This window comes from Protopterus annectens, chromosome 9.part0 (assembly GCF_019279795.1).
Source record: "Protopterus annectens isolate FY-2018-M chromosome 9.part0, PAN1.0, whole genome shotgun sequence".
NCBI classification, from domain to species: Eukaryota; Metazoa; Chordata; order Ceratodontiformes; family Protopteridae; genus Protopterus; species Protopterus annectens.
In genome coordinates, this window is record NC_056743.1 from 1,254,962,438 (window position 1) to 1,254,986,328 (window position 23,891).

General features: G+C 45.4%; 1 protein-coding gene across 1 annotated transcript in view; it reads right to left on the reverse strand.

Annotated features, from left to right (window-relative positions):
• SSRP1 (structure specific recognition protein 1) overlaps positions 1 to 23,891 on the reverse strand; it is a gene marked incomplete in the record, with an annotated part of 1,053,281 nt that overhangs the window by 197,297 nt on the left and 832,093 nt on the right.

The window sequence follows — 23,891 nt, forward strand, 5'->3', positions numbered from 1 at the left end:
TTCTGGGTACTAGGAAAAGTCTTGAGTAAAATCCTTGTCCCTGCTCTTGTTGTGGTACTGGCTGAATAGCTCTCATGTCCATGAGAGATTAAACTTGCTTTTGTGCCTCTGCCCATTGACTGTGTGGCAGGTCTGGCATATCTTTTGCCTTTGGAAGGGTGTGAAAGTAGAACATGTAGCCCTGAGAGACTATATTTAAGACCCATTTGTCCTGGGTGATCATGTGCCAATTTTGTGAAAAAAGTGCTAGCTTTCCCCCTAAGGGTGCTGCCAAAAAACAAGTGCTTGGCATTGGCAGAGGAAAGTCATTGGGACTGTTTCCTATATGGCTGTGATTTGTCCTCTGCTTTTGGAGGTAGAAGCACCACATTGTTTGGGCCTGTATGAGCCCTGGGGCTGTTGTCTGCCTATAGGGCATCTGTATCTGCCTCTTTGTTGCCTCTCTGAAATTGGAAAGGACCAATTCTTAGAAGGCCAGTTCCTGCTAAATCTGGGTGGTTGTACCTGTAAGAAATCCTTCCTGTCTGCATAGATTTCGCTTTATCTTCCAATTTCGTCAACACCTCTTCTGCCTTAACACCAAAGTATCATGCTGTAATGGAGCATCCAATCATTTTGCTTTAACATGATCAGGCAGATTCTGTTCCTTTAATCAATCATGCCTTCTAATGACAGAAAGTACAGTTTTGCACCTACCATAAATGTAGATGTCCGATAGGTATGCATCTGCAGTCATCACATATGGGTTGTCCTGCCTCAGGCAGCCCTTCAGTTGGCCGGATTCCAAAGTCTGGGTCTGGCCTCGGCTGATGTCGCACTTTCCCCGACGTCAGAGCGTCTGGGGTATAAAAGCATCAGCCGACGCCATTTTCCTCAGTTTTTCTTGCCCCAGATGCCAGGTGCCCTCTAAGGAAGGCTAAAATTTGGAGATATGCATTGCAAAAACAAATCCAAACATACACAGTACTATAAAAAACAAATACACCATAATAGATCCCCCCAGCTAGCTATAAGAGGGGTAAGTACCCAAGAAGTATACCACAGAGGGGAAGGAGGGAGGGTAAACCTGACTGCAGATGCATACCTATCGGACATCTACATTTATGGTAGGTACAAAACTGTACTATGTCCTTCAAGGATGCATCTGCAGTCATCACATATGGGTAGAATACCATAGCCAATCTGGGGGTGGAGGTACTAAGTAAAGGATGGTGTAGTTAAGATACCCTGCAGGACTGCCGTAGCAAAGCCTGCTCTGGATCTGGAGTATAAAGGTAAATTGTAATGTTTGGTAAATGTATGCACGGAGCTCCATGTAGCAGCTTCTAAAATGTCCTTGGTAGCCACCCCTCTTAGGAAGGCTGTGGTGGTGGCTGTGGCTCTCGTGGAATGAGGTCTAATGTTAGCTGGCACAGTTTTTCCATGAAAGGAGTAACAAAAACGAATGCAATTTCCTATCCATTTTGAAATGGTCTGTTTGGAAATTGCTTTTCCTTGTGCCCCAGCAGCATATGCTACAAACAACTGGTCAGTCTTTCTGTAACTTAGTTCTGTCCAAGTAGTAGCGCAATGGTCTGTGTATGTCCAGGGTGTGCAGAAGTTTCTCCCCTTTATTTTGTGGTTGTGGGAAGAATGTAGGCAAGTGAAAAGCTTGGTTCAAAGATACCCTGGATACCACCTTTGGCATAAATGTAGGATTGGTTCTCAAAAACTCTGTCCTGATGGAAGATAAGAAATGGCTGCACTGCCATTAAAGCTTGTAACTCAGATACTTTTCTTGCTGAGGTTATGGCCAGAAGGAAGGCAGTTTTCCAAGACAGAAACTGTAGATCTGCCGATGCTGCTGGTTCAAAGGGAGGAAGTGTTAGTTTTTCCAACACAAAGTTAAGGTCCCAAGTAGGTAGAGGTGGTTTCCTTGGAGGATTGATGTTTTTGATTCCTAATAGAAACTGTCTTAGGAGAGGATGAGAGAAGACAGGTGGATTAACATTGTATTCTGCTGAAATTGCTGAGGCATGTATCTTAATGGAAGAGTAAAGACAGGCCATTGTGGAACAATTCTGCCAAATATTCCAGTATATGTGCCATGTTCATCACTGTCACATCTAGGCCCTTTGTTGTGTTCCAAGTGTGAAATCTTTTCCATTTTGCTGAATATGCCCTCCTTGTGGAAGGCCAGCGAGCTTCCATAATAATATCCTTCACTCTCTGGGATAGGTTATCCTGAGGAGGAGTCATGGTATTCTCCAGGCAGTTAGCTGCAAGGTTTTCAGGTTGGAATGCAGAGTCTTGAAATTGTGCTGCGTCAGTAGAAGTGGCCATAGGGGGAGAGACCACGGTTTTGTCTGTGACATGCTCTTTAACAGTGGGTACCAGTGCTGTCTTGGCCAGTTTGGAGCTATCAGAATCACTCTGGGCTGCTCTGTCCTGATCTTCAGTAAGACCTTGTTCATTAATGGGAGAGGTGGGAAAGCATACACTGTTAGAGCTTTCCAGCTGAAAGAGAGAGCGTCCACTTTCCATGCTTGTGGGTGGTATGTCCTTGAGCAGAATTTCTTAAGTTGATGATTGTGGGGGGGAAGCGAACAGATCTATTTCCGGCCTTCCCCATGATTGTGTTATGAGTAAGATGATGTCTGGGTGCAGCATCCATTCGTGTGCATCCATGGTAGTTCTGCTTAAGCTGTTGCCAGTATATTGTCTTTCCCTGGCACGAACTGGGACTGCAGCTGTATAATGAGTTTCAAGGAAAGTTCCCATAGATTCATTGCCAGTCTGCAAAGAGGGTAGGAATGGGTGCCTCCTTGCTTGTTTATGTACCACATAACTGTGGTGTTGTCTGTCCTTATGAGCAGGTGGCCTTGATGAAGGAAAGGTTTGAAGGCCTCGATTGCGTGCATCACTGCCAGCATTTCCTTTTGGTTTATGTGCATGCGCAGCTCTCTTTGTGACCATAGCCCTTGGATACATCTGCCCTCCATGTGTGCTCCCCAACCTTGGTCTGAAGCGTCCGTGGTGATGGTTTGGTTGGCTCTTGGCTTGCTGAAGGGCAACCCGCTGTTCGACTGGCAGGCTTGAGCCCACCACAGAAATTCCTTTTGAAGGCATGGAATGAGTGGGATCAAAGTTTTTAAGCTGTGACTGTGCTGAGTTCATAAACTCCTTAGGTACCATTGTAATTTTCTCATATGCAGCCTTGCTTGTGGAATCAGAAGAATGCAAGATGCCATGCAACCCAGGGCATGCAGGATTTTCCTTGCAGTCAGCTGAGTTTGTCTTGTCAGATTCTTGAAGTAATCCAGTAGTTGTTTTTGTTTTTCTTCTGTGAGAAAGGCCATTTGGGTGGTTGTGTCTAGATCCGCACCCAGAAAAGTTATTCTTTGGGATGGAACAAGTCTTGATTTGTGGATGTTGACTGTATATCCCAAGGCCTGTAGTAGGTGGATGGCATAGTCCAAGTCCTTTAACAAAGTTTGCTTGCTGTCCGCTTGTACAAGTCAGTCGTCCAGATATGGGTAGATTTGAATCCCCTGAAGTCTGCAGTGTGCAATTACTGATGCCAGGCATTTCGTGAATACTCTGGGCGCAGTAGATAAGCCAAAGGGCAATGCTGAGAATTGATAATGCTTTGACCCTGCAAGAAATCTGAGGTGTCTTCTGCAACTTTGTCGGACAGGGACATGCAGGTATGCCTCCTTGAGGTCTAGAGTGACCAGCCAAGACCCCTTGCCCAGCACGGGAAGGAGTTGCTGTAGAGTCAGCATTTTGAATTTTGGCACAATGAGGTAAGTATTCAGTGCGGACAAGTTGAGAATAGGCCTCCATTGATTTTCTTTTCTTGGAACAAGGAATAATCTGGAGTAAAATCCTTGGTCTTGTTCTGAAAGAGGTACCTTTTCTATGGCTTTCATTTGTATTAAGTTGGTAATTTGCTTCAAAGCCTCTGCCCTCTGATTTGGTGGCAGGTCTGGCATGCCTTTTCTTTTTGGCAATGTGTGGAAATGGAACCTGTATCCTTTGTCTATTATTTGCAGTGTCCATGTGTCCCTTGTAATGCTGTGCCAATTTTTTGAGAATAAAGAAAGCTTTCCGCCCAAAGGTGCTTCTAATTGAGCTCTGGTCGGCAGAGTCAAAATAAAGTCATTGAGTCTGTCCTGGTGTAGCAGTTGTAGTTCCTGCACTACCTCTCTGGTTGGGAGGCTGCCACTGACGGCCTCTGTAGGAGCCTCTAGCTTGCCCTCTACCTCTGGCATGCCTATTCCTGCCTCTCAGATCTGTCTGAGTCCGGAAAGGACCAATTCTTAGTAGGCCAATTTCTGCTGAATCTCGGTGGTTGGACTTGCAGAAAGTCTTTGACTGTTTGCACAGATTTTGCCTTTTCTTCAAATTTCTTTAAGACCTCTTGAGCCGTGGAACCAAATAATTTTTGCTTTTCCATAGGAGCATCCAAGAGCTTAGCTTTAACATGGTCTGGCAGAGATTGTTCCTTCAGCCAGGCATGCCTACGTATAACTGCACCTGTCATAGCTGACCTACATGAAGCTTCCAATGCATCATAACCACACTGCAAGAAATGGTTACTAACCTGCTGGGAGTTATGTACCAGATCCTGAAGGGATTTGCGATCAAGGGGTTCAGGAGAGGACAGTTTCTTATGCAATTCATCCAACAAATACTCTTGGTACTGTATCATATGAAATTGACAATTTAATGCCCTCATGGAAAGAGTTGCAGAAGTATAGACTTTCTTACCCCATCTCTCTAATGCTCTGGACTCCCTTTCAGAGGGTAAAGGATTTTTAGCAGTGGCAGCTGCAACCCCTTTTGGGCCCTGGGAAATAGTTTCTGGATCAGCAGAGTGGGCCTTGTACAGGTGTAGATGCGAGTCCGGGACCCTGTAGTACCTGTCAGGTTTGGCAGGAGCCGGAGGGAGAGAGTCAGGGGCTGTACTAGCATAAGAGTACACATCAATGACATTCAAAACAGGAGGTATAGCTAAAGGCCTATGCTGAGGTAAATGTAAAAAGGTCCTTAATCTCTTTCTAGAATCAGAGAATTCCTGACCCTGCCATTGAAAATGTTCTCTCAGAGTGTGATGTCTCTCCAAAGGAAAACTCTTCAGGAGGGGAGGCCGAGGGAATAGATTCTTCAGCATCAGAATCCTCGTAGGCCGAATAAGCCTCCTCCTGGTGGTCTGACAGAGCAGAGCCATCAGTGGACTCATCTGAGGAGTGGGGGTCAGAGGGCTCGACCCTGGGCCTTTTGTCTGGAGGTGGTTGAGAGCCCCTGTCCGGATGAGGTTGAGAACCTCTAATTAATGAGATAAGATCCTCTGCTAGGCTAAGAATCTGTGAGCCAGTAGAAGATCTCAGAGGAAACCTTGGGAGGCAAAGCTTTAGTAAGTTTAGCAGCTTTAGCCCTAGAAAAAGCCTTAATGGACATGGATGCAGGGGGTCTGGCTGCACCACGTGCAGGAGTAGACTTGTCTAAAGGAATGGTGTTGGAAGGCTCCTGGACACCGGTTTCAGTAGGTAATTCAATAACAGACTTGGCTGGGGCCTCCGGGGCCGAGGTAGTCGGTTGTGCGGTTTCGGTAATAGGAAGTACCAAGGACTCTGTTTCAGCCGAGACCGAGACACTCGCGGTAGGCCTGACCGTGGTTTCAGCCGAAACCGCGGCCCGCGTGTGTCGGTCCTTGTCCTTCCGTTTTTTTAACTAAATGCGAAGTCGGAGTCTCCGACGGCATCTTGTAAGCAAAACTAGCCCCAAAGAATTCCTCTGCAAACTCCGACCGACGTCTAAGAGTTCATCGGTTGAAGGAAGCACAGGCTGAACAGGCCGAGACGTCGTGGTCTGGGCCTAGGCAGGGGAGGCAGTAAGAGTGGAAATCCTTATGAGGCATTTGTTTCCCACAAGTTAAACAATTAACTTTATCTGACATCGGCTGAGGCAAGAAAGAGTCCCCAACGGGGTACTTAGCTTTTTCGAAGTCTTCGGTAGCTGAATCACAGGAGCTGGCCGACCGGCACTTGCGAACTGCTTCTGCTTCGGGCACCACGCAGCAAGAAAGACTGAGGAAAATGGCGTTGGCTGATGCTTTTATACCCCAGACACTCTGACGTCGGGGAAAGTGCGACATCAGCCGAGGCCAGACCCAGACTTTGGAATCCGGCCGACCTAAGGGCTGCCTGAGGCAGGACAACCCATATGTGATGACTGCAGATGCAATCTTGAAGGACATCCTGTAACAGCGGCCCTGCAAGAGGCCTCCAGTGAATCAAAACCACATTGCAAAGTATGCTTTCCCACTTGTTCAGCTGCATACAATAAATCCTGCATTTCCTTGTTTTCAGAACATTCAGAATTTGTCAACATCTTCTGTTTTAGCAGTGACATAAAGTATTGCTGATATTTAAGCATATGAAACTGACAATTTAAAGCCCTTACAGCCAAGACAGCAGAAGTGTAAACTTCCCCTCCCCATCTGTCCAGAGCCCTAGAATCCCTATCCAAGGGGACAGGGTTTTTTGCAATAGAGGCCTTGACCCCTTTGGGACCCTGAGATATAGTTTCTGGGTCAGCAGCAGGGTTTTTATATAGAAATTTATGAGAGTCTGGAATACTGTAGTATCTGTCTGGTTTAACAGGTGCAGGAGGTAGAGAGTCAGGATACAGGTCGGACTCTGAAAATACATCTACAATGTCTAAAAAGTACAGGTATGCATCTGCAGTCCTTACATATGGGTAGTCCTGCCTCAGGCAGCCCTTCGGTCGGCCGGATTCTAAAGTCTGGGTCCGGCGTCGGCTGATGTCGCCGTTTCCCCGACGTCAGAGCGCCTGGGGTATACAAACGTCAGCAGACGCCATCTTCCTCAGTTTTTCTTGCCCCAGATGCCAGGTGCCCTCTAAGGAAGGCTAAATTTGGAGAGATGCAAAAAATTCCAAGCATGCACAGTAATATAAAACAAATACACCATAATAGATAACCCCAGCTAGCTGTAAGGGATAAGTACCCAAGAAATACCACAGAGGGGAAGGAGGGAGGGAAAACCTGACTGCAGATGCATACCTATCGGACATCTACATTTATGGTAGGTACAAAACTGTACTATGTCCTTCAAGGATGCATCTGCAGTCCTTACATATGGGTAGAATACCACAGCCAAGCTGGGGGTGGTAGGATCTAAGAAAAAGATGGTGTAGCTAAAATGCCCTGCAGGACTGCCATAGCAAAGCCTGCTCTGGATCTGGAATATAAGGGTAAGTTGTAATGCTTGGAAAATGTATGCACGGAGCTCCATGTAGCAGCTTCTAAAATGTCCTTGGTAGCCACCCCTCTTAAGAAGGCTGTGGAGGTGGCTGTGGATCTGGTGGAATGAGGTCTAATGTTAGCTGGCACAGTTTTGCCATGAAAAGAGTAACAGAATTGAATGCAATTCCCTATCCATTTTGAAATTGCTTGTTTGGAAATTGCTTTTCCTTGTATACCAGCAGCATATGCTACAAACAGCTGGTCAGTTTTTCTGTAAGTCTTAGTTCTGTCCAAGTAGTAGCGCAACTGTCTGTGAATGTCCAGGGTATGCAGAAGTTTCTCCCCTTTATTTTGTGGATTTGGAAAGAAGGTAGGCAGGTGTATTGCTTGGTTCAATGAGACCCTGGATACCACCTTTGGCATGAATGAAGGATTGGTTCTCAATGAGACACTGTCCTGATGAAAAATAAGGAATGGTTGAACTGCCATGAGGGCCTGCAATTCAGATACTCTTCTTGCTGAGGTTATGGCCAGAAGGAAGGCAGTCTTCCAAGACAGGAACTGCAGTTCTGAAGATGCTGCTGGTTCAAAGGGAGGTAGAGTTAATTTTTCCAATATGAAGTTAAGGTCCCAAGTAGGCACTGGTGGTTTCCTTGGAGGATTGATGTTTTTAATTCCTCTTAGAAACTGCCTTAGGAGGGGATGAGAGAAAACAGGTGGATCAGTATTGTATTCTGCTGAAATTGCTGAAGCATGAATTTTTATGGAAGAGTAAGAAAGGCCATTGTGAAGCATTTCTGCCAAGTATTCCAGGATATGTGCCATGTTCATCACAGTCACATCTAGGCCCTTTGTGGTGCACCAAGTGCAAAATCTTTTCCATTTTGCTGAATATGCCTTTCTTGTGGAAGGCCGGCGAGCTTCCATGATGATATCCTTCACTCTCTTGGATAGCTTATCCTGGTGAGGAGTCAAGGTATTCTCCAGGCTGTCAGCTGCAAGGTTTTCAGGCTGGAGTGCAGAGTTTTGAAATTGTGCTGTGTCAGTAGAAGTGGCCATTGTGGTAGAGGCCATGGTTTCGTGCGTGACATGCTCCTTAGCAGTGGGTACCAGTGCTGTCTTGGCCAGTCCGGAGCTATCAGAATCACTTTTGGCTGCTCTGTCCTGATCTTCAGTAAGACCTTGGTCATTAATGGAAGAGGTGGAAATGCATACACTGTTAGAGTATTCCAGCTGAAAGAGAGTGCGTCCACTTTCCATGCTAGTGGGTGGTATGTCCTCGAGCAGAATTTCTTCAGCTGATGGTTGTGGTGGGAGGCAAAAAGATCTATGTCCGGCCTCCCCCATGGTTGTGTTATCTGAAGAAAGATGTCTGGGTGCAGCATCCATTCGTGTGGATCCATGATATTTCTGATTAGGCTGTCCGCCAGTAAAATGTCTTTTCCTGGCACAAACTGGGATTGCAGCTCTATATTGAGTTTTAGGGAAAGTTCCCAAAGATTCATTGCCAGTCTGCAGAGGGTAGGAATGGGTACCTCCTTGTTTGTTTATGTACCACATAACTGTGGTATTGTCTGTCCTTATTAGCAGGTGGCCTTGATGCAGAAAGTGTTTGAAGGCCTCGATTGCATGTATCACTGCCAGCATTTCCTTTTGGTTTATGTGCATGCTCAATTCTTTCTGTGACTATAGTCCTTGAATGCATCTGCCCTCCATGTGTGCTCCCCATCCATGGTCTGAAGCGTCCGTTGTAATGGTTTGGCTGGTTATCGGTTTGCTGAAGGGCAGACCCTTGTTTGACTGGCTTGCTTGAGCCCACCACAGGAATTCTTTTTGTAGGCATGGAATGAGTGGTATCAAAGCTTCTAGGCTGTGACTGTGCTGAGACCATAAACTCCTTAGGTACCACTGTAGTTTCCTCATATGCAGCCTTGCTTGTGGAATCCGAAGAATGCAAGATGCCATGTAACCCAGGGCCTGCAGGATTTTCCTTGCAGTCAGCTGAGTTTGTTTCGTCAGATTTTTGAAATAATCCGGTAGTTGTCTGTTTTTCTTCTGTGAGAAAAGCCATTTGGGTGGTTGTATCTAGTTTTGCACCCAGAAAAGTTATTCTTTGGGATGGAACAAGTCTTGATTTGTGAATGTTGACTGTGTATCCCAAGGTCTGAAGTAGGCAGATGGCATAATTCAAGTGTTTTACCAAAGTTTGCTGGCTGTCCGCTTGTATAAGGCAGTTGTCCAAATATGGGTATATTTGAATCCCCTGAAGTCTGCAGTGTGCAATTACTGATGCCAGGCATTTCGTGAATACTCTGGGCGCAGTAGTTAAGCCAAAGGGCAATGCTGAGAATTGATAATGCTCTGAGCCTGCAAGAAATCTGAGGTGTCTTCTGCAACTGTGTCTGATAGGGACATGCAGGTATGCCTCCTTGAGGTCCAGAGTTACCAGCCAAGACCCCTTGCCCAGCATGGGAAGGAGTTGCTGTAGGGTCAGCATTTTGAATTTTGGCACAATGAGATAAGTATTCAGTGCGGACAAGTCGAGAATAGGTCTCCATTGTTTTTCTTTTCTTGGGACAAGGAATAGTCTGGAATAAAATCCTTGGCCTTGTTCTGTGAGAGGAACCTTTTCTATAGCTTTCATTTGTAATAGGTTGGAAATTTGTTTTAAAGCCTCTGCCCTTTGATTTGGTGGCAGGATTGGCATGCCTTTTCTTTTTGGTAGCGTATGAAAATGGAACCCGTATCCTTTGTCTATTATTTGCAGTGTCCATTTGTCCCTTGTAATACTGTGCCAACTTTTTGAGAATAAAGATAGCTTTCCGCCCAAAGGTGCTTCCAATTGAGCCCTGGTTGGCGGGGTCAAGGTAAAGTCATTGAGTCTGTCCTTGTGCAGCAGTTGTAGGTCCTGCACTTCCTCTCTGGTTAGGAGGCTGCCATTGACGTCCTCTGTAGGAGCCTCTAGCTTGCTCTCTACCTCTGGCACGCCTGTTCTTGCCTCTGAAATCTCTCTGTGTCTGGAAAGGACCAATTCTTAGAAGGCCAATTTCTGCTGAATCTTGGTGGTTGGACCTGGAGAAAATCTTTGTTTGTACAGATTTAGCCTTTTCCTCAAATTTCTTTAAGACCTCCTGAGCAGTGGAGCCAAATAACTTTTGCTTTTCCAGTGGCGCATCCAGAAGCTTTGCTTATGATCTGGCAAAGTTTGTTCCTTCAGCCAAGCATGCCTACGTATGACTGCACCTGTCATTGCTGACCTACATGAAGCTTCCAATGCATCATAACCATACTGCAAGAAATGGTTGCTAACCTGTTGGGAGTCATGTACCAGGATCTTGAAGTGACTTGCGATCTAGGGGTTCAGGTGAAGACAGTTTTTTATGCAATTTGTCTAACAAATACTCTTGGTACTGTATCATATGGAATTGACAATTTAATGCCCTCATAGAAAGAGTGGAAGAAGTATACACTTTTTTACCCCATCTCTCTAAAGCCCTGGACTCCCTTTCAGAGGGGAGTGGAATTTTAGCAGTGGCACTTGCAACCCCTTTAGGGCCCTGGGAAATAGTTTCTGGGTCAGCAGAGTGGGCCTTGTAAAGGAAAAGATGCAAGTCCGGGACCCTGTAGTACCTATCGGGTTAGACAGGAGCCGGAGGAAGGGAGTCAGGGGTAATACTAGACTCAGAGTACACATCATCAATGACATTCAAAACAGGAGGAATAGCCAAAGGTCTATGCTGAGGTAAATGCAAAAAGGTCCTTAATCTCTTCCTGGAATCAGAGAATTCCTGGCCCTGCCATTTGAAACGCTCTCTCATGGAGTGAAGGGTCTCCCCAAAGGACAGCTCTTCAGGAGGGGAGGCCGAGGGAATAGATTCCTCTGCATCAGAATCCTCATAGGCCGTAAAGGCCTCCTCCTGGTAGTCTGATAGAGCAGAGCCATCTGAGGCCTCAGAGGACTGGGGATCAGTGAGCTCAACCCTGGGCCTTTTGTCTAGAGGAGGTTGAGAGCCCCTGTCCGGGTGTGGCTGAGAGCCCCTAATTAAGGAAATAAGGTCCTCAGCTAAACTTAAAATCTGTGAACCTGTAGTGGATCCCTGAGGAATAACCTTGGGAGGCAGAGATTTCGGCTGTTTAGCAGCCTTAGCCCTTGTGAATGCCTTAATGGACATGGATGCAGGAGGCCTGGCTGCTCCACGTGCTGGCGTAGTTTTGTCTAGGGAAATGGTGTCGGAAGCTTCCTGAACACCAGTTTGAGGGAAATTCTATTACCGACTCAGAAGAGGCCTCCGGGGCCGAGGTTGTCGGTTGCGAGGATTCGACGGTCGGAAGTACTAAGGACTCTGTTTCAGCCGAGACAGAGACACTCGCGGTAGGCCTAGGGGTGGTTTCAGCCGAAACCACGGTCCGCGTGTGTCGGTCCTTGTCCTCCCGTTTTTTGGTTAAATGAGGAGTCTCCGACGGCATATTGTAACAGTAACTAGCCCCAAAAAATTCCTCTGTAAACTCCGCCCGACGCCTAAGAGTGTGTCGATTGAAGGAAGCACAGGCAGTACAGGCCGAGACGTCGTGGTCTGGGCCTAGGCAGGGGAGGCAGTAGGAATGGAAATCCTTATGAGGTATTTGTTTCCCACAAGTTAAGCAATTATTAACTAAGTGTTTGATCTGACATCGGCTGAGGCAAGAAAGAGTCCCCAACGGGGTACTTGGCTTTTGAAGTCTTCGGTAGCTGAAGTTACAGGAGCTGGCCGACCGGCACTTGCGAACTGCTTCTGCTTCGGGCACCACGCGGCAAGAAAGACTGAGGAAGATGGCATCGGCTGACGTTTTTATACCCCAGGCACTCTGACGTCAGGGAAACGGCGACATCAGCCGACGCCGGACCCAGACTTTGGAATCCGGCCGACCGAAGGGCTGCCTGAGGCAGGACAACCCATATGCAAGGACTGCAGATGCATCCTTGAAGGACATCAGGTGGAATAGCAAGAGGTCTGTGCTGAGGTAGTAGAAGAAAGTCTCTGAGCCTTTTCGTAGATTCTGAGTAATCTTGGCTCTCCCAGTGGAAATGCTCCTTCATGGTATGCAGGGTTTCCCCCAAAAAATAATCCTCAGGAGGAGAAGCTGAAGGAAAAGATTCTTCAGCATCAGAATCCTCATAGGGAGGAAAAGAGTATCCCCATTCTGAAGAGAAGTCAGAGGAAATGGAAACCTGATCAGAAGAATCATATTCTGTGTCTTGCCTAGGGCTCTTATCAGGAGGGGGATGGGAACCCCTGATCAAAGTAATTAGGTCTTCGGCCATTTTAAGCATCTGTTTCTTAGGCATGAACGTCTGTCCAGGAGAATGCTGTACTTATTTCTGTGTCTTTAAAGCTGTTTTAGATTTTGCCTTGGAAGCTGAGGTTGGCTTGACATATAGCTGTGTAGGTCTGAAAACACCCTCAGAAGCCGATGCCTGCTCAGCGGCTCCGGACCCATCTGAGGGAATAGTTTCCGAGTGTCCAATACCTTGAGTATCCAGAGGCCTAACTGTCTCTACGTGGGAGTCTGACGGGGCCCGTGGCTCTGAGGTAGCAGGCGTCAGGTGTTGCAAAAGCACCTCACAGAACCGGTGACTGGCCTAGCAGAGGCCTAGTCGGTTTTGGACCTCAGATGCCGGTCCTTTTCCTTGCGCTTTTTATACACTCCGGTCGTCAGCTGTTCCGATGGCATTATATAATTAAACCTTCGGCCAAAGTAATGGAAAGCAAAATCGTACCGATGCTTAATAATGCGTTGGTTAAATCTAGCACAAAACCGACAGCTAGCAACATTGTGGTCAGGGCCTAGGCAAGGAATACAGTAAGAATGAAAATCCTTATGAGGTATTTGCTTCCCACAAGAAATACAATTGTTAAATTTTTCTGACATCGGACTGGAGCAAGAAAAAAAGTTTCCCCAACGGGGTACTTAGCTTTATTGAAGACTTCAGATCTGAAATTTGATTTCGAAAATCTCAGGAGTCGGCCGACCAGCACTTGTGAACTGCTTTTGCTTCAGGCAGCGCGTGGCAGGAAAGACTGAAGAAAATAGCGTCTGCTCCATCTTTTATACCCCTGGTGCACTGTCAGGGAAGAGGCGACAGCAACTGACGCCGGACCAGGACTGTGGAATTTAGGCCGACTGCGGGTAGCCTGCCAGCAGGATAACCCCAAGTGTAATGACTGCAACAGTGAAACACGAACACCAGGTTAAAATGGATTTCAGTGGATTTTCTCAAAATGTAAAATAAATGTTCTGCATTTCAGTGTGTAGAGTGCACTCAGCTAACTTGGCAACAACATATAGCTTGGCATTCATTGTTAAGAATCAGAAGTAAAATATTTTACCTCTTATAAACTATGCAGCTTATGAAATTTATTATCTATAAGCAGGTCAAGGCGAACTCTTGTATGCAGCTGTGTCTCGTCAATATGATGTGCAAGATAGGCCAAGGACGAAAGGAGTTAATCTTCAGGAACAGAATGTTTAAGATATGGGAAAAACTGTCAGCAGACCAGCTTAAAAGGAAAAAGACTTACTATTCTGGCAAATTCTCAAAACTGGTGATGCAGGCAGGAAAGACTATAAAGATTGGGACTTTTTCTTTTGTATGAGAGACTTACATTATTCTAAGCTGAAGTACGTTTTTGATGTATATACCTTTCATTGTTAAGCTAGATATAAACCGTATGCAGTAAAAGAATGTCTTAACAGCAGAACTGTCTCAGTGTCTTCATTGAGTAAAGGTACAGACTACCTGAATTGTGTAGTACCACTTTAATAAATGTACCTCGCCAAACCTATGGAAGTTGAAGGGTGTTGCACTAAAAACAGCAGGGACATCTCAAAAAGGACTTCCACTCACGTTTGCAGAATATGCTAGCCAAAGGTGAATGTCTGGCAACTAGGGTTCAACTATCGTGCAGCAATGAATTATGTTAAGCTGAGTTACAGACTGGGACCATTACTCAAATGGCAGCCTCCAAAGAGGCTTTGAAGGACGGCTGTGCTGAAATAGCAGCAGAAACCAGAAGCTTATCGAAAGATGCATCCTTCTGGCCACTGCAGGACTGATGGGGGTCAAGAACTCTTATCTTCCCCTGCATGTCAAAAGCAATTCCCCAAGATTACCTGCATTGCAATACCAATTCACCCTAAGGTTTTTGGATTCTGCAGTACTGGTGCTACAGGACTGGTTTAAAATCCATTCTGAAACCACCCTGCAGTGGAAATGGCAGTTTGCCATCTGGGAAACAAACTTTGTGAAAAATCACACAAGACCAGCAGCATCCTTGTTGCAGAGGTAGCCAAAGGGGCAGGTGCCCCTTTGTAAGCATCAAAAGCTTCTGTCTTAAAGTCACAGAACTTTCTGATCTTAATTTTTAAGGTTTTCTTATTTAAAACAGAGATGCTTTGCCTGCCTTGCAAGTGGAAATGGGATGACCCTTCCCTACACAGAACCAACACTGAAGGTGGAAATCCCCAGTGGGATCTGTTGATAGACTATTGCTGGTCATCTTCTCTGGGGATATCATCAGCCTCAGAAAACCCCAAGCAGCACAATCAAAAGGAGGAATACTACAATATACTACAATAAAATTCTGTGCAACCAAATAAATACAATATAAATGTAACTGCAGTAAAACACAAGAAAAAAAATAAACCCCAGATGGGTATTTATTGTTCTGGATGAGGACTATAGAATGCAGTGATAACTATAGAATGAAAGATTGTGCTCCCTGCTCTCCCTTTCCTACCTAGTATCCCAGCTGATGTCTCTGCTGTGGGGAACAAACAAGGCCAAGCAAGGGACAACCAAAGCTCTGGACGTTAGACTGAATGGAGGACAGCCACTCTGTATGGACACCTCAGCAACTGAGATATTCAAAGTGATCACTGGAAATAGCTGCTAGGTAGTACTATCTATGCAGCACTTTCCAACAGGTGTTGAGCCTCGTAAAGTACAGTTTTGTACCTACCATAAATGTTGGGGCCTTGAGAAATGGTTTCAGGGTCAGCATTATGGCTTTTGTAAAGAAATTGGTGTGAGTTGGGAACTCTATAGTACCTATCAGGCTTGACTGGGGCAGGAGGCAGGGAATCCGGATTAAGGCAAGCCTCCGAGTAAACATCATCAAGTATGTCCAAGACAGGAGGTATCGCCAGAGGTCTGTGCTGAGGTAGCAAAAGAAATTCCCTAAGTCTTTTCTTGGAATCTGAAAAATCTTGGCCTTCCCAATGGAAGTACTCCCTCAAGGTATGCAAGGTTTCCCCGAAAGAAAAATCCTCTGGGGGAGATACAGAAGGAATGGACTTGCTCTGCCATCAGAATCTTCAAAAGGGGAGTACGAGTGTTCCTCTTCATCAGAATGTTCTGAAATAATGGAGCCCTGGTCAGAAGAGGGAGAATCTTCCTCCACTCTGGGTCTCTTGTCCGGAGGGGGTTGGGAACCCCTGATGAGTAATTAAATCCTCAGCCATTTTGAGCATCTGCTTTTTAGGCATGGGACCTGGAGATGGGCCCTGTGCAACAGGCCTTTTGGAATGCATGGCTGATTTGGACTTAGTAAAGGCCTTTATGGAAAAGGAAGATGAAGGTCTGAAGACACCATGGGTGGAAGTGGACCTGTCCACATTAAGAGGCTCAACACTCACAGTGGCTTCGGTAGCTGTAGTCAGGGTATGGGCCGAGGCACCTGCGGTCTCTGTTACAGAAGACACCGCCAGAGAAGTGTCGTCAGTAGTCAGGGGCTGCGTAGGCACCTCGCTGAGAACCGGACCACGTGTAGCCGGTTTTGGCGTGGTGTCGGTGGAGACCGCGGACCTTGCGTGTCGTTCTTTGTCCTTGCATTTTTTAAACAAAACGGTAGTCAGAGTCTCCGACGACATTTTATAATTAAAAGCTTTACCGAAAAAGTGCTGGGCAAACTCCGCCCGACACTTAATAGTGCGTTTATTGAAAGTAGCACAAAAGCGACAGCCCGAGACGTCGTGGTCTGGGCCTAAACAAGGTATACAGAGGGAATGGAAATCCGTATACGGTATTTGCTTCCCACAAGAAATACAATTGTTAAGTTTGACATCAGTCTGAGGCAAGAAAAGTTTCCCCAACGGGGTACTTAGCTTTAAAGAAGACTTCGGTTTTCAAATTTTCGTAATTTCAGGAGCTGGTCGACCAGCACTTGCGAACTGCTTCTGCATCGGGCACCGCGCAGCAAAAAAAGACTGAAGAAAATGGCGTCGGCTTATTGTCTTATATACCCCTGTCGCACTGACGTCAGGAAAGAAAGCGACGACAACCGACGCCAGACCTAGACTTTGGAATTCGGCCGACTGAGGACCCGCCTGACGGCAGGAGAACCCATCTGTTATGACTGCAGCTGTATGCACGATGAACATCTGCAAAGGACAACACACTTGGACAGTGTTGGCTTGGTAACTGCCAACCCTTCCCTATGGCTAAAGGGTGTGAACAGCTGTTCTTTCTAAACTCAAGCACCCACCTTCAAGTAAAGTCAAAGTTAGAAGTGCATGCTCAGACTGTGAAGGGCCTTTCCTTCATGGCTTTTACCCTTCCAAAGAAAACATGCACATGAACAGACTGATTTGAGGAAAACTGTGACATCATCTTGGAAAAGAAATGAAAGTTCTTTCTCAGACACTGCTGATCTTTATGAAAGGTCACACAAAGTTCCCTACAAACAGTCTGCAGCATTTTTCACAAACTCCAATGTTGCTTAACCAGCAGCTCTGAATGGAAAACAAAGTCTATTAAATCACGACATTCACATGCCATAGATCTAATACAGATGGTGATGCAGAAAGTACAGTTGTGTACACTTACCATAAATGTTGATGTTAGAGTGCATTCACTGTTGCAGTCATTACATATGGGTTATCTGCCTGCAGGTAGCCCTCAGCTGGCCTAAATACCAGAGTCTTGGATTCCTGCGTCGGATGTGGTCTCTTCTTCCATGACATCAGGTCGTCAGGGGTATAAAACATGCAGCCGACGCCATTACATCAGTTTTTCTTGCCCCAGATGTCAGGTGCCCCCACAATGGGAAGCAATTATATGTTATGATACACCTCCATCAAAAAGCAAATACAGCAGAAAGCTTAGATACACCAAACAAGAAGAAAAGGTAGAGTCAAGATAAGTCAGGGGGGCTGGAGGGAGGGTAACCAGGACTGCAACAGTACATACACTCGAACATCTACATTTATGTTAAGTATACACAACTGTACTATGTTCTTTGCGTTTCACTGTTAGTCATTACATTTGGGTTGATTCCCAAAGCTAAGGAAGGGAGGAAGATGTTAGAGAGCATTAGGACCAGCTATTAAGCCCTGCAAGACTGAAGCGGCAAAACCAACTCTGGATTTAGAAAAAATAGGCATGTGGTAATGCTTGGTGAATGTATGTACAGAGCTCCAGGTAGCAGCTTCTAGGATATCCCTGGCAGGGACTCCTCTGAGAAAGGCTGTAGAGGTATATGCAGCCCTGGTGGAAAGTGATCTTATCCCCTGTGGGGAGGGTTTTCCACAGTGCTTGTAGCAGAAGTGAATGCAATGGGCTATCCATTTAGAAATGGTTTGCTTTGAAATGGCCTTCCCTTCTGCCCCTGCAGCAAAGCAAACTAGCAGCTGTTCAGATTTTCTGAGAGGCTTAGTCCTGTCCAAATAAAATCTAAGTTGTCTGTGCACGTCCTGAGTGCAGTATTCATTCTCCTTTATTTTGTGGATTCAGGAAAAAGGTAGGCAAATGAATGGACTGATTTAGGGCCACACTAGACACCACCTTGGGCATAAAGGGAGGATTGGTCCAGAAGGAAACCCTGTCTGCATGGAAGATAATGAAGGGCCCCACTGCCATGAGGACCTGTAATTCAGACACTCTTCTTGCTGAAGTGATGGCTAGAAGGGAGGCTGTTTTCCAAGAAAGGAATTTCAACTCTGCAGTAGCAGCTGGTTCAAATGGAGGAAGATTGAGCTTTTCCAATACAAAGTTAAGGTCCCAGGCTGGAGTAGGGGCTCACCTGGGGGGTCTTAAATTTTGGTCCCTCTGAGGAATTGCTTTAGCAGGGGGTGAGAGAAGAGGGGGGGGTTCAGTATTATAATGTGCTGAAATGGCAGAGGCATGAATTTCAATTGACGAGGAGGATATGCCCTTGTGAAGCATTTCTGTCAAGTACTGAAGAATATGAGGTAAGCTGTGCCCATCCAGTCTGGCTCCAGGAACAGTACATCTTTTCCACTTTTCAACAAAGGATTTTCTAGTACTAGGCCTCCTTGCTTCCAGAATGACATCTAGCACCTGCTTACTGAGGAATGCTATTGGAGAGCTCAAGGAATTAGCAAGATTCAGGGATTGAAGCTGAGGGTGCAGAATCTGGCCCACCTGCTGGGACAGCAGGGAAGGTGTCAGAGGTAGGTGCCATGGCTCCAGCAGTATCATAAAGCACAAGAGGGGGTACAAATGCTGGCGTGGCCAGTCTGGTGCAATCAGTATTTTCCTTGGCTTGTCCTGTCTGATCTTTAGCAGAACCTTCGAGAGGAAAGGCAGAGGAGGAAGGTATAAACAAAGAGGCTTTCCCAGGTGAAGGACAGGGCATACACTTTCCAAGCTTGACTGTGGGGAATCCTTGTGCACAATTTGCCCAATTGGTAGCTCTGAGGCGAGGCAAACTGGTCCATCTCTGGAATCCCAATTTGTTCCTCAAGAAGTTGAATATTTTTGGTTCTAGTTTCCATTCGTGTGGGTCCATGAGATTTCTGCTTAGGTCATCTGCCAGTGAATTTAGCTTGCCTGGCAGGAACTGAGCTTGTAGGTGTACTTAGTAGCTCAGGGCTTTGTTCCACAGAGCCACGGCTAGTCTGCAGAGGGTAAGAATGGGTTCCCCCTTGCTTATATACCACACAACTGTGGTATTGCCTGTCTTTACCAATAATCGTCCTGGAAGGATGTGGTCTTTGAAGGCTGTCAGGGAATTCTGTACAGTTAACATTTCTTTTTGGTTGATATGCAGGTGCATCTGACTCTGGTTCCATTTACCCTGAATACACTTGCCCTGCAACGTGAGCCCCCCATGCACAGTCTGATGCGTTTGTTGTTAGGGTGTAGGTGGCAGGAGGTGGAGTGAAAGGGAGCCCTTTGTTGTGGTAGCAGGCCTCTACCCACCAAAGGAACTCTGTCTTTACACAAGGAATGATCAGAATCATTGATTCCAGGTCCCGAGAATGTTGGCACCATAGGCTTTTTAGATACCATTGAATAGAGCATTGTGCCCATCTTTCCTTCTAATGGCCCTAAGATGTTCACCAATCCTGCCTTTTAGCTTTCGGACAGTTTTTCCCACATAGAAAGCATGGCAACTAACACACGTGGCAACATAGACCAACATCGTAGTATTACATCTCCTCCCTGGGCATGATAAAGCATAATCATGCCCATGTATTGCCACATATGGCTCATCATTAATGTAGCGACAAAGTTTACATGACCCACATTTGACCATCAAAGACTTGTATCATCTATTTTTCTTGTCCTCCAGGATGTTTTTAATGTTTTTCCCCCTACTGAATATCACCGTGGGTTGAGCCCCCAACCTTGTCTTGGTGTATTCACTGAAACAAACTTGCCACAATTTTTTAGTTGTTTCAATAAGGGGGTACACAAAGGGTTGTATTTTAAAACAAGTACGTCAGAATTATCCCTTGTGGTAGTACCCACAGTTCTAATACCTGATGTTAAAATAGGAGAAAAAGATGTGGACCTTTTGGAAACCACTTCACGTTTTGTATTTAAAACCAATTTTAGGGGATAACCTCTCTAAAAACATCTCTACTAAAGTGTACATCGCATCCAAGAAAATCTTCTCATCACTAACCAGTCTTGATAACCTCACCATTTGACCCTTAATAATGCTTTTTCTCTGATGGTGAGGGTGGCAACTATTGAAATGAAGTAGGGAGTTGGAATGTGTTTTTTTCCTGTGTATGTTACTTTGTAGCACCTTATCAGTAATCTTGAGATGAATGTCAAGATAGTCTATTTCGGTCTGGTGCCACGTGTAGGTGAATTTAACTAAGGTAGTGGTATGATCTAAGTACTCTACAAAAGCTAAAGGACAGGATTGAACATCTTAGGGCCATTAGAAGGAAAGATGGGCACAATACTCTATTCAATCATAGTGTTGGTTGTCCCAATTTAAAAAATTAATTTTCTTTGTTATTGATCGGGTGGTACCGAACTGTAGGGGTGGCGGTGACAGACTTTTTTGAAAGCAAAGAAGCAAGGTGGCAATTGAGGTTAAACGCCATGCGACCACCAGGACTTAATGAAGGTATTTCCCTCATGTCGATGTTAAAGCAGAGATCTAATAACATTATTTAGCACATTTACTATACTAGGTACAATGTTTATTTTGTATCCGGAACAGGTACACTATGGGACGTAATAGTGTTTTGAATAAGTCTGTAACCATAGTTTGGTATTGTTTCAAACTTCAAAAGTTAAAAGCTAATGTTTTTTTCAGCTTGGGTATGTTTATTAGCATTGCCTGCTGCTATGTTCTTTTATACATGTTTTTTATATATCAAGGTTTTTAATTCATGGAATAAATTTTTATAGTAGTTTTTTTATATGTTCACTCAAACATTTCAACCAATTTTGTTGTTTGTGGAACTTAGTGGGTATGTTTAAATTTGGCTAGGTATTATACGCATTGTTAAATGGATTCTTTGATTTGTTTTAGATGAAATGATTTGCACGAAGCACTTTTTTTTTAAGGGTGGTTCACCTAATGTTATTTTATGGCTGATGATTGGATTATCAATTAATTGTTTGTAAAAAAATTTCACTATTTATTCTGTTGCAGTTACAGGTTTCTTTGACTCTGATGACTCCAATTACTGGCGAAAGCGCTTAGCCGAAAGAACATTTTGTTGTCAATAAAGCTGGTGTGTTCCAGGTCGTTGTTGGGATTATTTCTTTATTTTCCATATTTGAATATTTCTCTGCCTGCAAAATGCAATGGCTGGAGCTAGACACTTTATGAAAATCCTGGGCACAGTAGATAAGCCAAAGGGAAGTGCAGAGAACTGCATGGAGCCTGCCCTGAAGCGTAGGTATTTCCTGCAAGATTCCCTTATTGGAATGTGCAGGTAAGCTTCCTTCAAGTCTAAAGTTGCCAACCAGGCATCTTTGCCTAGCATAGGAAGCAGCTGTTGGAAGCGTTAGCATTTTGAATTTTGGGATTACCAAAAAGGAGTTTAGAATAGAGAGGTCCAGGACAGGACGCCAGGAGCTGTCTTTTCTGGGTACCAGGAAAAGTCTTTAAAAACCTTGTCCCCTTTCTTCTGCCGGGACAGGCTGAATAGCCCTGATATTTAGGAGAGAAAGAACCTACTGGTGAGCCTCTACCCAGTGATTTGGAGGTAGGTCTGGCCAACCGTTTGGGGTTGGCAGGGAGTGGAAGTGGAATTTGTATCCTTGGAAAACTATATTTAAAACCCATTTGGCTCTAGGTAACGAGTTCCTAGTTTTTTGCATGCAGGGCAAGCTTTCCTCCTAAGGGAGCAGGCAGTTGAGCAGGGCTTGGAAGGGTTAAGATTAAGTCATTGTGACATTTTTCCGTGGGGGGTGTCTTACTACCTGATTTGGAAGTGGGAGCCCCCTACTGCTTAGGCCTGTGCACAGCCTGAGACTGTAACCTAGGTGGTCTGCTGTTCCTGGGTTTGGACTGAGAGGACCAATTCTTCGAAGGCTAATGCCTACTAAATCTGGGAGGCTGTACTTGCAGGAAATCTTTAACAGCTTGCATAGATTTAGCTTTTCCTCCATCTTTGAGGACTTCTGCTTTGCTGCCAAACAGGTGATCTTGGTTTAAGGGAGCATCCAGTAATTTAGCTTTAACATGATCTTGCAAGTTTTGCTCCTTAAGCCAAGCATGCCTTTTAAGTACAGACCCAGTGACAGCAGCCCTGTAAGAGGTTTCTAAAGAGTCATAACCACATTGCAAAGCATGTTTACCAACTTGTTCAGCAGAATGCATTAAATCCTGTAATTCTGTGTTCAGCACAATCAGGAATCAACATTTTCTGTTTAAGTAGTCCCATAATATGCTTCTGGTACTTTAACATATAAAACTGGCAATTTAAAGCCCTAATGACCAAAGTAGCAGAAGTGTATACCTTCTTGCCCCATCTGTCCAAGGCTCTAGAATCTCTATCAGAAGGGGTAGGATTTTTGGCAGCAGTAGCCTTAATGCCCTTTGTACCTTGGAAAATGGTATCTGGATCCGAGGTAGGATTCCTGAAGAATCAGAGTCAGGTACTCCAATACCGGTCAGGTTTCCTGGGAGCTGCAGGTAAAGTGTCTGGGGACAGGCTAAATTCCAAGAAATCATCTACAATGTCCAGAACAGGAGGGATAGCTAAAGGCCTGTGTTGAGGAAGGAGGAAGAATTTCCTAAGCCTCTTTTTGGAGTCAGAGTAATCATGGCTTTCCCAGAGGAAATTCTCCCTAAGAGTGTGCAAGGTTTCACCAAAAGAAAAATCTTCTGGAGGGGAAGCAGAGGAAATGGAATCCTCTGCATCAGAATCCTCATAGATAAGGGCAAATCCTGGTAATCAGAAGAAACAGAAATATCAGAATCCTGATCAGAAGAATCAAAAGGAAAATCAGTTCTAGGTCTCTTAGAGGGGGAAGGCTGGCTTCCCCTAATTAAAGTAATAAGGTCTTCAGCCATTCTAAGCATTTTTTAGGCATATGGGCCTTACCATGTGGTTTGGACATCAGTTTTCTAGGCGTGGTCGAGTTTTAGGCCTGGATGAAGATGATGGCATCGGTTTAAAATGCAAGTCTGTAGGCCTGAATACACCCTCAGAAGCCGGTGCCTGCACAGCGGCTCCGGACCCATCCAAGGTAGAGACATCCGCAGGTTGCAGAGTTGAAGAAGCATCTCGCTGCATACTGGACTCCGAATGGGTCTCAGTAGAGGCCAGGTCTCAGTAGAGGCCTGCGAATCTGAAGTAGCGATATCAGGGGCTGCGAAAGTGCCTCACTGAGTACTGGCGGGACTGGCGACTAGCTTAACGGAGGCGCCATCGGCAGTTTTGGACCTATGCGGTCTGTCTGTCTTTATCCTTACTTTTTTTGGGAATATTGGTAGTTGGATGGCCTACCGAAGCCATTTCTGGATAGTACCAAAATAAATTGCTGCCAAAATAGACAGACATAGTTCGGAGGTTGAATAAGGCACAAAACCGACAGCGAGGGATGTTGTGGTCTGGGCCCAGGTAAGGAATGCAGTACAAATGAAAATCTTTGTGGTATTTGCTTTCCACAGGTAAGACAATTGTGAACTTTTACTGACATCAGTTAAGAGTATGAAAAGGGATCCCCAACTAGGTATTTAGCTTTTTTGAAGACCGGTTCTGAAACTCAAAAATGAAAATTTCAGGAGTCAGCCAACCAGCACTTGTGAACTGCTTCTGATTTGGGCACTGCGTGGCAAGAAAGACTGATGTAATGGCGTCGGCTGCATGTTTTATACCCCTGATGATCTGATGTCAAGGAAGAAGAGACAGCATCCGACGCAGGAATCCAAGACTC